The 14,780-nt window shown below is 50.7% G+C and overlaps 1 protein-coding gene across 8 annotated transcripts in view; it reads right to left on the bottom strand.

Annotated features, from left to right (window-relative positions):
• Window positions 1-14,780, bottom strand: part of LOC100122987 (putative octopamine receptor) — a 68,419-nt gene that overhangs the window by 19,814 nt on the left and 33,825 nt on the right. The window contains exons 1-2 of one of the 8 annotated variants that reach the window (XM_031928502.2): window positions 12,719-12,965; window positions 11,672-11,934 (exon numbers count right to left, since the gene is read on the bottom strand). The exons of 3 other annotated variants lie outside the window; for them this stretch is intronic. The gene's annotated coding sequence lies outside the window, so the exon portion shown is untranslated. Of the gene's footprint in view, window positions 1-11,671; window positions 11,935-12,718; window positions 12,966-14,780 lie in introns of those variants that run through there. 4 more of the 8 variants (XM_031928503.2, XM_031928497.2, XM_031928501.2 and 1 more) reach the window with 4 other exon arrangements.

Raw genomic sequence — 14,780 nt, 5'->3', positions numbered from 1 at the left:
CGAGATAGGGAAATCGTTGAAAAAGTTATTACACGCGGACGCAGCTGTAGTTTGAAAAATAAATTATGCAAATGATGTACAAGTTCGAGGAGTCTCGAGTTTTGATTGGGCTAACTTTCGTGACTGATCTGGTAATTTCCTGCCGGCTGCTAATTAAGAAACGCCGCGAATGAGTGAGACCTTGGCGGATATTTATATGCAAATTCGATTTTGTCGCGTGTGTCTGTTACGCGGATTGGCCCCGAGGCGCTAAACGTTCCCCGCTTATGGATATGAATATTTAAGCGCGTTCATTAGAATACGCGCGCGCGAGAGAGAGAGAGAGAGAGAGAGAGAGAGAGAGAAAGTAAAGTTTCGACTGTCGCCGCCTGCTGAGATCATCGCGCTTTTTCAATAGCACGTATAAATTAATCGACCATCAGTTCCGTACGGCAGTGTAGCATCGACGGCCGATAGCAACAGGTCGGCAGAGCCGAGCGCGGGTAACGAACTTTCATTAGGGCCGGCGCGAAAAGCGAACCGAGAGCCGCTCGGCCCATCAAGCGAAATAGGATATAACAATCTTCTCTTCCAAGCTGCCCCTCCATTAACGATCCCCGACGCACGTATTTTTCGCGACTCTCTCTCTTTCTCTCTCTCTCTCTCTCTCTCTCTCTCTCTCTCTCTGTTTATTCTCCCCGACTTATTTCAGGGATTCTCTTGCCCAACGAACCGGTACGAGAATTGGCAGCGGTCCTCCCGCCGCGCATTATATAAATTAGAAGCGAGCAGTAGCGTGGCACTAGTTAGCGGGCGCGAGGAAAACGCACAATCGAAGCACAGCGTCGTGAAAATTAATCGGCCATAATGCACGCACGGCCGCGTCAGCGAGATTCAGCCCATACCGATTCTCGGGGGTTACCATCAGCAGCAGCAGACCGAGAGAGAGAGGGAGAGAGTAGAGATAGCCGCGCGCGCGCATGTGTCACCTCGTATCGGCCGCCGGACCATTGAGTATTTGGCGCACGTCCACGCGCCCACACGGCTCCCTCTCTCTATCTGTGCGGAGACTCGCGGATGAAAAGAGAGAGAGAGAGAGAGAGAGATAGAGCTGATGGTGCGCGGACACGTGCTACTGCGCGCCAGTTTCCCTCTCCCTCTGCTGTGTGTGTGTGTGTGTGTGACGTGCTGATGCTGCCACTGCTGCAGCAGCGAGATGCCCGGCATTCCTGACGAGGCTCTCTGGGATGTAGCTTGGGATGCTTCTCTCCCTCCCACTCCCGGGGAGTCGATTTTTTCGTCGAGGGATAAATTTTTCTGTATACACGCGTCGTTTTAATAATGGTCGGATCGCAGCGAGATGCATTGATACGGACGGATGTGTGCGAAGGCGAAACTTTTCGAGCGCCCTTTGATACGCTCGATTTACGACTATGCTCGCGATCGCTGATACAGAGAGCGGGCTTGAATTTTCCGGAATTTATACGGCCGCAGAACTCGTTCGGACGAGGAATGGACTTTTCGGCGTGTGTATTTTAACGAGGGATACTTAAGAGGTCGTTCACGTGCGCCGAACAATGGCCATTGTCACTTTGCCCTATACGGACGTATAAAAGCTCGCAGATTTCGCCGGGCGAATTGATTTTTTATTCTATCGATAAAACTCGCCGCCGCCGACATTATTCGATACATTTTCCCCCGTGTACGGCTTCGAACTCCACTTTGTACCGCGAGAATGCGATTTCGTTTCCGAATCGAAATATATACGCCGCGGAAAAGCGGAGTACTCGAAACGGCCGTTGAAAAAGACATCAATTTTTTCTCCTGTCACATAAACTGCAAAGTCAACTGGAGCGAAAGAAAAAAAGCGCAAAAGTTCCGCGTTCGATTCGTACACGCGAGGAAGAGAAACGAGAGCGTTGTAAATAATAGTGACATTTCATCGCTTGATTTATCGTTTTTATAATAACGCTTGTAGAACACCGGCATCAGGCGCGCGCGAATCAATTTCTCATCTCGCTAAGAAAAATATTTGCTCGCCGAGATGTTTCCCAGCTAGTTTTCACCCTTTGATTTCCCGGCACATAATCCCCCGTCATTACCACCGCGATTAATTCCCCTCGTACACTGCGATGAGAAAAAGAAAGGGAACTCGACTCCGAGATCGAGTCGAGAGGGAAGAGAAAATCCTTCAAACTTTCCAGGGTAATTCCCCCTAACAAGCTCTCGCTTGTCCTTAATCTCTCGGAATAGAAAAATAATAGATTTTTTTCGTTCCTCGCGCGAGCGTGAAAGGGAATTAGCGATTCAAGGATCAAGATTAATACACCCACGGCTCCCCATTACAATTTCAATCCCGCCGAGCTTCGATTCCTATCTCCAAGAAGAGGAGGATGAAAGAAAGAAAGAGTTTGCGTGAGTGTGTTTCACGGCTGGACGTGTATAATAATATAACCTCTGGCGCGCCGACATCGTGTAAATCTCGCGCGGGCTGCGTGATATCGTTGGCGCGAAAACGCGGAGGACATTTGCTATACACATGCTTGTATGTTTCTGCCTTTTTCACTCTCTTTCCGGCGTATGTTTAACGTCGTTCCTTTTTTCGTCTCTTACCACTCTCTGCTTGATTTCGGATGTCTCTCGAGGGCTTTGCAATGAAATTGAGATATTCTGGCTTTCCTTGCGGATTTGATTCCCGGAAAACGCTCGGCAATCCGACGTCAACGTAAAAGCCAACGGGGCGCGTATACAAGCGTCACGAAAATAGCAGTCGCGGATATGAGCTGAAAAAAGCCGAAGAAATACAGGGCCTGTCGTACATTATTTCTGCCCGCAGACATCAGCGACGAGTCCCGTGTGTAATTTTTCAAACGCCTTCTCTCGTATCGCATAGCCGCATCTCGCTGGATACTTTGTTTCTCCATTTTTCTATCCCTCCGCCTCTTTCTCTCAATCTATTTTTCGGCTCGGAATGATCCCTCGGCTGCTGCTGCTGGCGCTTATCTGCGGAGCTATTATACGCGTCGCGTCGGCGACTCGTCAATGAGCGAGAAAGCTTTTTCCCTTCTTTTTTCCAGCACCGCACGCTCCAGTTTTCCAGGGCCGTTTTTCGCGAGAGCATTGTCGCTTCGGCTGCGCTGCACACACGCACCGCGGGGAGAATTATCGGGAAACGCTGCGCGACTGCTTTTACATATATCTATACATTGGATGAAAGGGGAGAAGCTCTCTTTCTTCTTGGCAAATTGCGAGCAATCTTGAGTTTTGCCCCTGGGCTCGCGAGACGACGACGACGACGACGAAGAAGAAGAAGAAGAAGAAGCTATCTAGAGAACTTTTTTTTCTCGGCGCTGCTGCTTTTTATCGACGTCGCGTGTGTGTATAGCTTCTTTTCATTCAAAGTCAAAGTTTGCAACGACGAGGCGCGCCGAGTCAAACGAGCTGATCTCAAAGAAAGTAGAGACGCGTCAGTGCAGTGTAGAGCTCTCGAGAAATGAAATTGCGTGCACGCTGCTTGCATACACTCGCGGAGATTGGGAAAATTATCGGAAGGCGTTTGCATCGTCCCCGTGTTTGATTTTTCTAGCGATCCAAAGGCGCCGCAGCGGAATAATTCACACCGATACGTTGTACCGCAGTGCGTTTCTCACCCGGGATGAGAGCTCGACCCCGAAAACTCTGTTTTTCTCTCTCCTCTGTCGGCGCAACAAAACTACGTCGTATCATACATAATACATCAAGCGTCAAAGGGTCAAAGAAGAAGAAGAAGAAGAAAGAAAGAAGAACTCTCCGACCTAAAATTTTTCCCGGCACGTCCGCAACTGTACACCCTCCTCCCTCCGTTTTCGCACCTCCCATTCACCGTAACTCCTCTGTCACACACAGACACGGCTCGGGCTTAATTGCGGCAGATATTCCGATCGACTCTTCGAGGAAGACGCGACGATGCAAGGCCTCGTTTATATAGGTCGCCGCGAAATAAGAGAGAGAAGGGGATACACTCGCTCGATGTTCCCGATACTCTCGGCTTTGTTTTATTTCTTCGTATAAGCGAGCACAGCCGCGCAGCGCTATTTTTTCGTGCGCAGCCTGCACCTCCTCTGCTCTTTTTTCCCGAGCGCGCGCGCGAAACGATCGTCTGGGCGCGAGCTTCCCCCGCAGCTTTTTATCCCGACGAAGCAAGTAGTCGCGAGCGAAATTTCGCCCGGGAATTCCAGCCGGCGCTGCAGCTGCGCTGGGGGCCTGTATTGTTTTTCGATAGTCCGACTGCGCGCGCTAATTTTGCGAAACTTCGAGAGGCCAGTTCAGAGCTCATTCGGATTTTGTGGCACAGTGTGCGGATACAATTTGAAGAAAGTTTGGTATAAGTAATAAACGCTCAACGAGCTGGTACGGACACACTTAACCCAGATCTCCATGTGCATCAGCAGCGACTTTGCTAAATGCCTCGACATTTCCCCGGAGCGTTAAATCTCGTCGTCCGCCGGGAACGGATTAAAGTCGACTATTTCGTTCGCCTCTCTTTCTCTCTTCGCCCAAGAAAAAGCTCGCCCATTCGAAGAACAGAGAGAGAGAGAGAGAGAGAGAGAGAGATAGGACGATCGAAGAGAAAGACAGTTTTATCGACTCACGTACGCTTCTTCCACTTTTTTCCTCGGCCCGCTGACACAAGACGCCAATTTCGGCTATGCGCATCAACACGAGGAGCGACTCGCTGACTCGGAAAACTCGTGCGCAGCAGCAGCAGCGAATCCAGCCGATTAATCACGTACTTTGCCTCGACGCTTCCGCGCGCCAGGCGGACTCTCTTTCTCGTACACGTAGCGCTGTATGCACGCCGTAGCGAGAGCTTTTTGTCTTTTTATCAAACGTTGAACGGCGTACTTACGCTGAATCGATTAGGAACTTTGTACGCGCAGCGGTAGTAATGAGTGCAGCCCTAATCGAATAATAAACAGCCAACTTCCCTCGCCGACAACTCTGGCCGAGTGCGTTTAATTCGATGAGCGATTTCTTCCGGCGCGCAAGTTTTTAATGATTCCTTTGACATCGCGGCGCTACCGAAACTATACTTCCCCCAAGTCGAAAGAGAGTCCGGTATACACTGCACCTGTATAGCTCAGACGTGCGACGAAAAGTTACACGATCCGCGAGAGTTTCTCCGAGGAGGACGCTGCAGTTAAGCCGATGAAAAAGCACCTGAAAATTCGAGCACCGCGGCTGAAGTTGCCGGGTGACGAGAAAAAAGTGGGCGAAGAAGTACCAGAGGGAAGAATAGAGCGTGCGGCGCGCGACGTGTGTAGCTGAAATCCGACTGAGGAAGCGCAAGAAATAAAGGATGAGAGAAGTTCGGGCGAAGAAATAAAGAAAGTCGCGCGGAGAAGCCACAGGGAGAATATACAACTGACGAGCCGATATAAAGAAAGGGTAAAGGGAGCGTCGTAAAAAAATCATCGCTGCAAGAGCGACGGAAGCGTCAGCAGGAAAAATATGTCGGCGAGGGAAATATTTTATACGTGATAACAGAAAATAAAGCCCGGGACGTGACTTTATTTTTCAGCAACTCGCTCTCCCTCTACCGTCGATGCGCGCATCGATCGGAAGTTCGAGGAAGTAACGTCGCCGCTTTTATTTTTCACTTTCGGATGCGCAGCGACGGGGGGAAATTTCGCGGATCGAGCGAGTACGATGAGCCGGAAAATAGAAGCTTTCTGCGCTCCGCACGCGGAAGCTCTATGGATCACGGTCGTAAAAAAGCACTCGACGAGAATAGTTCAAAAGGTCTATAGGGTCTATGGCTCCGGCACGCGATAAGAATAAGGAATCTCGATGCGTTACAAAATTACAGAGAGCGCGCGACGCGCCGATACACGATTTTACAACAGCAGAGGCCCGGCTTTTTTCCGTCCCAGTCCCCGTCGTATTTATAACCCGATAATTTTCTCCTTTTTTCCCCGAGCTTCGAAAGCTCGGGAGAGAGAGAGAGAGAGAGAGAGAGACGGCGAAAAATAGAACGGCCAAGACAGAGCTGCGCGGAGTCGCTCGGAGGCAGAGAGAGAGAGAGAGAGAGAGAGAGAGAGAGAGAGAGAGAGAGACAGAGAGAGACTATATAACGCGCGCTATATAATAGCTGCCAGCGCTAATCTACCCGCGAAAAGTAAGTTACGAGAGCTGCGGCGGCAGGAGGGAAACTTTTCGAGAGGCCACACGGAGCAGACGTGCGATGTGTGTGAAAAGCACTTAATCGCCGAGACCTTTTACAGTAATTTTTAATTCCACGTGGCTTAGCGAAAAGCCCACCGTTTAGGCATACTGAGCGATCGCGAGAGGAAAAACGGGATTTTCGATCTCTGCGGTGTATTAAGCTTTATTGTCCCAGCGCCTGCGGAGTCTATTAGCTTAGCGCGAGAGCAGTCTGCTCCGCCTGCAGCCACGGGGACTAATTAATTCGTCGCCAAAGTCCCCGGCTATAATAAAGAACGATTAGCGGGAGCCGTGAGGGAGTTGTGTACTTTGCCTCCAATGTTATCCGTAGCGATTACGCGGGAATCGTATATATATATACTAAGGCCTACTCTCTTTTTCATACAATATCCGTGCTTTGAAGTCGGGCAATTGGAGGATAATGATTATTAATGGTCGTTTGGCCGGCGGGATCATTCATCACCTATTCTCGTCGGGCTTGACGTTCTAATTTAAGAAATCCAAATCTGTCCGAATCTACGAGCCGCCGTGGCCCACACGACGTTCTGTTTCCTTTCGAGCTGTCTCTCACGCTTTTGAGAAGCGGCGATCTCGATAAATTCCAATTTCGAGCCCAGTGCGATTTATAAGCATCAGTAATAATCGATTCGTTTTATCATAATAAAAGCCGGCTTGTTAGCGCAGCTCGCTCTCTCGGTCCAATTAAACGGATTACCTCGCTGGATTGATGCGCGACGACGGCCTCGACGCCTCTTGTCCCATTCATGAATCGCGCCGCTGTTATATCGCTCCTTCCGTCATTGTTTCTTCATCGATCCCTCGGGATGTTGTTATTACCGTACACGTATACGCGCCCGGCTCTATTCTTACAGCCTCGAGCCGCGCTATAGCCGTGCGCTTTTGAACTTGCGCGCGTATGCTATATCGATTGCACTCGCGGCGAGCAGCAGCCTTGTAACTCGAGCTTCCCAACTATGCCGATTGTTTATGTATAATTCGCAGTGAGGAAATTCAGCGATGGTCCCCTAATAAAATTCCTTAATTGAAAGCGTGCAGCGGGCGTCGTTTCATTAGAGACGCGAGAGCGCGCGACAATCGCCCGGGAAACTTTTAGAGGACTAATTTGTTTTCACGATCCTCCCGCTGCAGCAGCAGCAGCAGTCCGGCTTAATTGCAACGAGCGGCAACTTTTATTAATCTCGAGGAGCACAGCAGCAAAGACAGTATACCAGTGTACAGAGAGCCAGCGAGTGCAACGTACGGCAGAGAGGGACGTTTCTTCTGCATGCATGCGCTCGCGCGGCCAATCTTTGTATTAGCCGAATTAAAGATCACTTTAGGGCCGGCCTTTCGGCTACGCGCTGCTAATGCGTCGCAATTGGATTCCGCTGCTATGGTCGTAGCCCGACTGCTGCTGCTGCTGCTGCTGCTGCTGCTGTGATTCATTTTCGTGTTACGCTTCGCTCGAGCGTTCTGTTTGTTTAAAGCGTAGCTGCAAATTCTCCGGCTGATTGCTCGATAATGAGATTGTGCCTACCATCGATTGTCCCTCCTTTTTTCTCTTTCTCGAGCGCGCCTTTCAATCAAACGGATTGGTCCATTCGAATTCGGCGCGGCAACTGCAGTCTGCTCGCGAGATAAATCAAACATCAGTTTGTTATCGTAAAGCGAGCAGTACAGTCTCTGGCGCTCGAATTCAATCTTCTAATGCGCCGAGAGGGGGAATCTAAAACCGAAGAGAGCACAATAGGCACAGCCGAGGAGTAGCATCAGTGGTAGTTACGTCGTCGCCCAGCGAGCAGAGGGAACAAGTCGAGGCGAACGAGGTACGAACGACGTAAACGTAATTCAGTCGATCCCTTGCGCTCTCTCTCTCTCTCGGGCGCTACGACTGACTCGCGGAAAATGCCTTGTATACGCGCGCGGGTGGGAGACATACGTCATTTATTCCGAGACGCCGTTCTCACAATGCCGTATTGCTCGACGATCCTGCCGCCCTGCTATTTACTGCCTCGAATCACTGGGCTGTAACCTTGAAGTAAGATCTTATATATCACCGAGAAATTGCTTGCAATGCGCCTTCTTTCTATATATAGTGCTTTATTTTCCTGTTCTCTTCTTTTCTACTTCTCCACAGCTGCGCCACTCGCTGCGGGCAGGAGAACGATCTAGTCTTAAAATCGCCTGGATCGATACAATCCGAGGAATTGATGAGAAATTCACTCGTCAATTATTACTTCACGGCATTTTTCCCTCTTGTCGTCGGCGACGCGTATTCATAGCCGAGCAGCAGCTACAGGTCGCAGTCAATTCAGCCGCGCGCGTCTCAATCAAGCAAAACTAAACAGCCGTCAACGCGACAGTCGTCAAACACCGGGAGAGTCGCGGCGGTATGTCTTTATGTAACAACATTTTTTTCTCGTTCTCTCTTCTTCGGCAGAGTCGACCTCGGGCGCACGCGCGTGAAAATAGCCGATTCGTGAGAAGCGCGCGTATAAGCCCTCGACATAAAACAAGCCGGATTATAAAAGGCCAAACACATCGAGGGGTCGGCCGCACGGGCAATTAAAGAAAAAAGACGACGCGTCGCTTGCTTCTGGCACGCGGCCCGCGCGCTAATTATTTTCGAACGAGAACTTTTTCTCGCTCTTATATTCGGCGAAACGAATCGGCGCGCCGGATGCTCTGGGGAATTTTAATGGACGCGCGAATATTTACACTCTCGGGCGTTTATATACTTTTGAAAATCTATACAGCGCCGAAGCTGCGGATTTATCGCTAGAAGAGGCGTTCATCAAAAATGCGTTACATATACACACAGGCGTGTATATCTCGATGCTCTCGCGCGCGCGAGTTAAATCTTCACGGCGAGGAATAAAAGTCTCGTAAAGTTGAGTATACGAACCGAGCGACGCGCTCTCGTAACGCGCGCTTTATATACACATGCGCGCTCGAGATTTACGCCTTTCCTACGCTGCGATTAAAATATTCGCGAATTAACGGGCGCGCGCGAAATAAGGAGCCTACGCGTGTATAACATACTGCACCGCGGCGGCGGCGGCGGCGGCCTCGAAAAACTTTTGAAATTGAAAACTCGCCGCTCCTCCGAATGACAAATCTCCCGACTTTTTCAAAGACGAACGGCTCCCGAATACGTAAGCGCGAAAGTTATATATATATATACGTGTACGTCGATCGCGAATTTTCGCAAAGTACACACGACCGCGTTCAATCTTTAACGCCTTAGAGCGCAGCGCGCGACAAGAAGAAAAATGTCTCTGATTGGGTCGCGCCCCACTCCCGAAAAAGAAAGCATCACGCGTCACGTGCGCCGCGAAAAGTTTCCCCGGGTAATTTACAGCCCCGGCCGTTTATTCGCCGATAACTTACGTCTCTTCGGGAATAGCTTCGCCGGAAAAGAAGAAGACGGAGGAGAAAAAATTCTAGCGGATATATCTCGACGCTTGTTTCGCGCCAAACACGCACGAGACTCGATTTTACGCGTATATTACGTCGATTAACGGCTCGTTCCCGCGGTTTCTTTTTAACGACGGCTACCGTGTATACATAACGGGCTGTGGCGCCGAGACGTTTATGAAGCAGCCCGCGATTGCGTTATACATCGCGCGCTAATCGAAAACCTATAAAAACATCGCGGCCGCTTAGTTAGTCCGTAAATATCGCCTCATTAAGCGTGAACGGCTCACGATGGGAAATTCTATTAGGCCTTCGTTAGTTGCGATCGAGGACTTTGCCATGTACAATCGATTTATATTTCGACGTGCTCGCCGTCGGCCGGGAAAATTGGTCTGGTTTTACGTCGCGCGTAATTAGAATTTCGTGATTTAAAATCCAAACGCTCCGGGAAACAGAGCCGACGTCGATCTCGTCGTCCGCGTAATTACATCGGAATGAACCGGAGCCCTGATTGAAGTTTCGAGCAGCGGAATCCACAACCAAATTACTATCGCGTCGCAGCTTTGTATCAACCCGCGCGTCTCTGTCTCTCGAGGAACACGAGCATGGCCGCGCGTAATGCGGCGACCTTCGCATTACATAAAGGCGCCATCGGCTATAGGTCAGGCCGAGAGAGAGAGAGAGAGAGAGAGAGAGAGAGAGAGAGAGAGAGAGAAAAGAGTGTATCGTTGCTTTCTAAGCAGCGCGGGCTTTTCGGAAGGTCGGAAATGTACCGAGTCAGAAGCGTGTATACTCGAAAGAATTCTCGAAATACAATGAGCGAGTGCTGCAGCTCTCTTCTCCCCGGAATTTTAACGCCGAGGAAAAGCACACTGCGGCATTGTTGTCTTTCGGAGCCACTACTGCGCGTTATGACGTGTAACATCTGTGTACAACGAGGAGAAAGAATGTCGATCGCTCGATTTACGACAGTCGAGTATAACGTCTCAGCTCGCTATAGAGATAGCGATTAAGAATAATTCGCGCGCGAGCCATCTCAATCCGTGAGTAATATACAAAACGGGCGCTTCCGGCAAAATGCGTTACGCATAGACGCGGTCGATCCGATCAAGGCTTCGCGCTGTGTGAATAGAATAATACGCTCCGAATAATTCGATTATGCGCGGGAGTGTGTAGCCTGTTGCCTATCTTTGCCACAAATTCGGAGCCGATACGGTGAAATGGCATTGAGGAGAAATACACTCGCGCATTTCTCTCCTACCACCGGCTCGCTCGACTGTTTTGGCACAAAACATTTCGCCCGCCCCTTTGTGTTATTTTTCAATAATTCATGCAACAAATTGAAATGCACGGACGATTGTTTTTCTTTCCCCGTCGCGAGCGAGCTATAGCTTTTATTGTCGACTCTCCTTTCCCTGCACTACTACCGGTTTCGCTCTTTTTTCTTTCTGTCTCTCTCTCTCTCTTTCTCTCTCCAGTCGTACACAAAACGTTCGCGCGCGCGAAAGTTTTTTCAGCCGCAGTTGTTGTTGTATATTTATCCAAGTGTGCAGCCACGGTTATTCGCGCAGCCTTCGCCTCTCTCTCTCTCTCTCTCTCTCTCTCTCTCTCTCTCTCTCTCTCTCTCTCTCTCTCTCTCTCGTGTTTGATAAATACGGCTTTTAATTTTCCAGTATTTCGAGTTCAAGGTGTGGCGTGAGGAGAAAAAAAATTAATCACGCCTGTGTCTCTCGGGAATTCGATCCATTCACGCTGCGGCTGGCACGAAATCATCGGCGACAACGAGGTTCATTGAACCAAGGCGCGCGTGTAAAAATAGCCCGACTAAACGCGCTGTATCGAGAGGTTCTCGAAAAATCAATGCCCGCGAGAGGACCTTGGAGAGGATCAAGACCCATTGCCAGAATCGCACATCATCAGCGCGCGCGAGGCATGGCATCGATCAAAAGCGCCGCGATTGAGTCGTTCCGCGGAGCGAGCGAGTGAGAGATCGTTGTTGCGCCATATCAGCGGTGTGGAATATACGATGAAAGGGGGGGGGGGAGGAGGAGATGAGGTACGTGTCACCTACCGCAAGCAGCGATTCTTTATGAGCTTTCACATCGTCGACGGGCCGTGACGGCCGGCGGTTGCTGGCTCATCTCCGCTCGCTCGTCGTCCCGTTGCAGCTGCTGGCGGTAGCCGGCTGCGATCTCGCCCGGGGCTGTCATCCTCTCGGCGTAGCGGCAGCCGGTGATCATTCTCTTGGTTCACACAACGCACCGCACATCCCGATCGGCTGATATGCAGCGGATCGACGCGAAGCGCCGGGGGCCGAGCTTATAAGGACTCCTCCTGTGTACAGGCCAGCGACGAGAAAGTCGGGTTATAGAGCGCGATTACATCGTGCGAGTGGACCTTCCTCGCGGCGGCGAGTGACTTTGTTACTTCGACCTATTATCTCCCGTCTTAAGCTCCCATTCGGTCTAATTTGCTCGATGCTTCCGAGAGACACAATGAGCAGACACGGGCAGAGGAAGCTTCTGATTGCGGCAGTAAAACCGATGCGCCGGTAATCGCGCTCATTTGCATGAACAAAAACAGCATTATAGCCGGCGGTGATTTAGCCTTTGGCAATCGGCCGCAGCTCTACACTTATACGCGGCGACGGTCAATAGAGCGCGAGGAGTGATTTCGATCCTCGTCATCGGCTGATTTACTCTAACCCCAATTACGCGGCTCTACTCGCGGCGACGATCCCGCGTAGGCTATATTTACGCGGCGCTGCCCAATTTTCGAAACGAAAAACCGCGTGTCGCGCGGCCTATAAAAGCGAAAATAATTCGCCGCGGAACAACATTACGTAATCTCCGATCAACGGCGAGAAAATGAGAGGAAAGCTGTAGCTGCCGCACGTGTATGAATGGCCAAGTAATTACCGAACGGAGCACTGCAGGATGAGAGAGATAGAGTGCCCTCCTTGAAAATTTTTCCGATACTCGATAACTCCCCGCCGCCGCCGCCGCCGCAGCAAAGGTCCACTCTCGGCGATATTGCACACTATCTCGCCGATGATTTTTTCTTTTCTTTTCTCTTTTCTCCCCTCGAGGTATATGCGTGGGAAAGAATCGTTGTATACCTGCGCGAGGACAGGTGTGCCTGCTGCTGCTGCTGACAAAGAAGGACACTCCGTGCGCGGCGCCCGAGAACGCAATCGAATTTTCCCGCGTGCAGAGAGCGTAATACAGAGCTGACTGGGAGAGAGAGAGAGAGAGGCAGCCGCGGAAGCCCCGAAAAGCCGTCCAGCCGGGTTCGCGATGCCGAGCGCACTGAAATCCGGGCGCTCTCACTAACGTCAATGGTGCATGCGCGGTACTATCTATGATGCTAACTGTGGTCCCGCCGTCGCTACTCCCTCTCTCTCTCTCTCTCTGGCGCACGCCTTCTTCGCCGCGTCGTCGCCACCTCCACTCGACTCCTCGGCCCGGCGAGCAGCCAGTTCGCTATATAGTACGTATACGTATACACCTAATGCCGACGCGCTCGCCGATGCTCCAACTCTTTTTTTTTTTATTTACTTCGAACGCTGCGCTATGTATAGAGCTGCCGCGCGTGCATACGTGCACGTGTGTTGGGATGTTTCGGTGCACCCACGCGACACCACGCAGCGGGATTGATCAAAATGCGCGCAATGTCCTTTGAGCGATCCACCTCCATATCGCTCTCTCTCTCTCTCTCTCTCTCTCTCTCTCTCTCTCTCTCGTGTCTTTGTAGATTAGTGAGCTACCTTCCGAGAGCAAATATAGCGCCGAATTCCCGCAGCCCGGTTAATTTTCGCATACCCGCGGCAGGATTGATATTCCTCGGTTTGAAGAGCGCGTAATTAATTGCTCGGATCGCGAGGCGAAAAATGAGAACCCCTACGTCTATATTCAGCCCATCGCACAATAGACGGCGCGCATTAAAAGAGTCGCTCTCGCGCGCGGAGGCATCCGCAAAGCTTTGGAAAAATTACGGCCCGACCAAAACTTCTCATTTCGAAGAAAGCATGTGCACAATGCTCTCCGTCTCTTTCACTGTTGCGCGAGCTAAAAATTTCTTGCCTCGCTCCAATTTGCCGCGAGAAAGGAGCCGGAATTTTCCCTCCGTTTGTGCTTAGCACAAGGGGAAGCTACGACTTAACATTTCCAATTCAGACAATAAGACACGGAGCGACTCGAGAGAGAGAGAGAGAGAGAGAGAGAGAGAGACGGGCGCGCGCGCACCTACACGCAGTAGTGTATAGAGAAGCGACGAGTGAAAAAGAGGGAGTGAGAGAAACGTGACGACAGCTCGACGTGTGCAGCCCGGCGCAGAACTGGTAGGGGTGGCTCCCGCGCAAGCTCATTCATCGCGATGCCACCGCTCGCTCTCGCTCTCTCTCTCTCTCTCTCTCTCTCTCTCTGTACTTACTCTGCTCAGAGACAGCGAGAGCGCGTGAAGCTGATTTTAATGCCCGGAAATGCGTCGTAATGCTGTTCTGCGATGCATTTTCGCCGCGGCCCCGTTTTTTCCTCCTCCTTCTGTCCATTCGAAGAGGAAAATGCAGACGCTTTTTACGCGAGGCGACGCGGCTCTAAAAACGTCATGTAATTATGCACTGGTGGGACGAGTGTAATTATGCCGGCAGCTGCCGCGGGGGTGAGGGACCCAGTGTATGTGGGTGTGTGTGTGTGTGGGTGTTTGTCGAAATCGTCGAGCAAATATCGCCGTGGCCTCGTTTCTCTTTCGAGATTGATCGATAGGATGCCACGCTTTTCGTCTCGACGCCCGCGTTATAACTACTCGTTTCGCGCCCCCCACAGCGCGGATGAAAATGAAGGAACTCGATTACTAGAGTCCGCGCGGTTAATTATGCATACGCCAAATGCTTCCAAGAGAGAGCTTGTTTCTCATTAATAGATATAGCCTTGTGGGATGTAACTAGCAAAAGTTCATCATTTTTTCGCTGAACAAAGAGCTTTCTTTCCTTTTTTTCATGAAAAATAGTTTTCTCTCTCTCTCTATCTCTCGCGTTTCATCGCTCTGTATCTCGGCGTGTATTCGACGTGACGTACCGCTGTGACAGACGCGCGCGTGCTGCAGCCTGCAAAGAAAGTAAGAAAGTAATATTATATTCTCTGTTAAAGAACGGGAATTTTCATGCGATTCAGCTCTGCGCG

This window comes from Nasonia vitripennis, chromosome 4, assembly GCF_009193385.2.
Source record: "Nasonia vitripennis strain AsymCx chromosome 4, Nvit_psr_1.1, whole genome shotgun sequence".
Classification (NCBI taxonomy): domain Eukaryota; kingdom Metazoa; phylum Arthropoda; class Insecta; order Hymenoptera; family Pteromalidae; genus Nasonia; species Nasonia vitripennis.
Note: the sequence above shows the minus strand (reverse complement) of the source record. Positions and strands in the feature narration are given on the sequence as shown.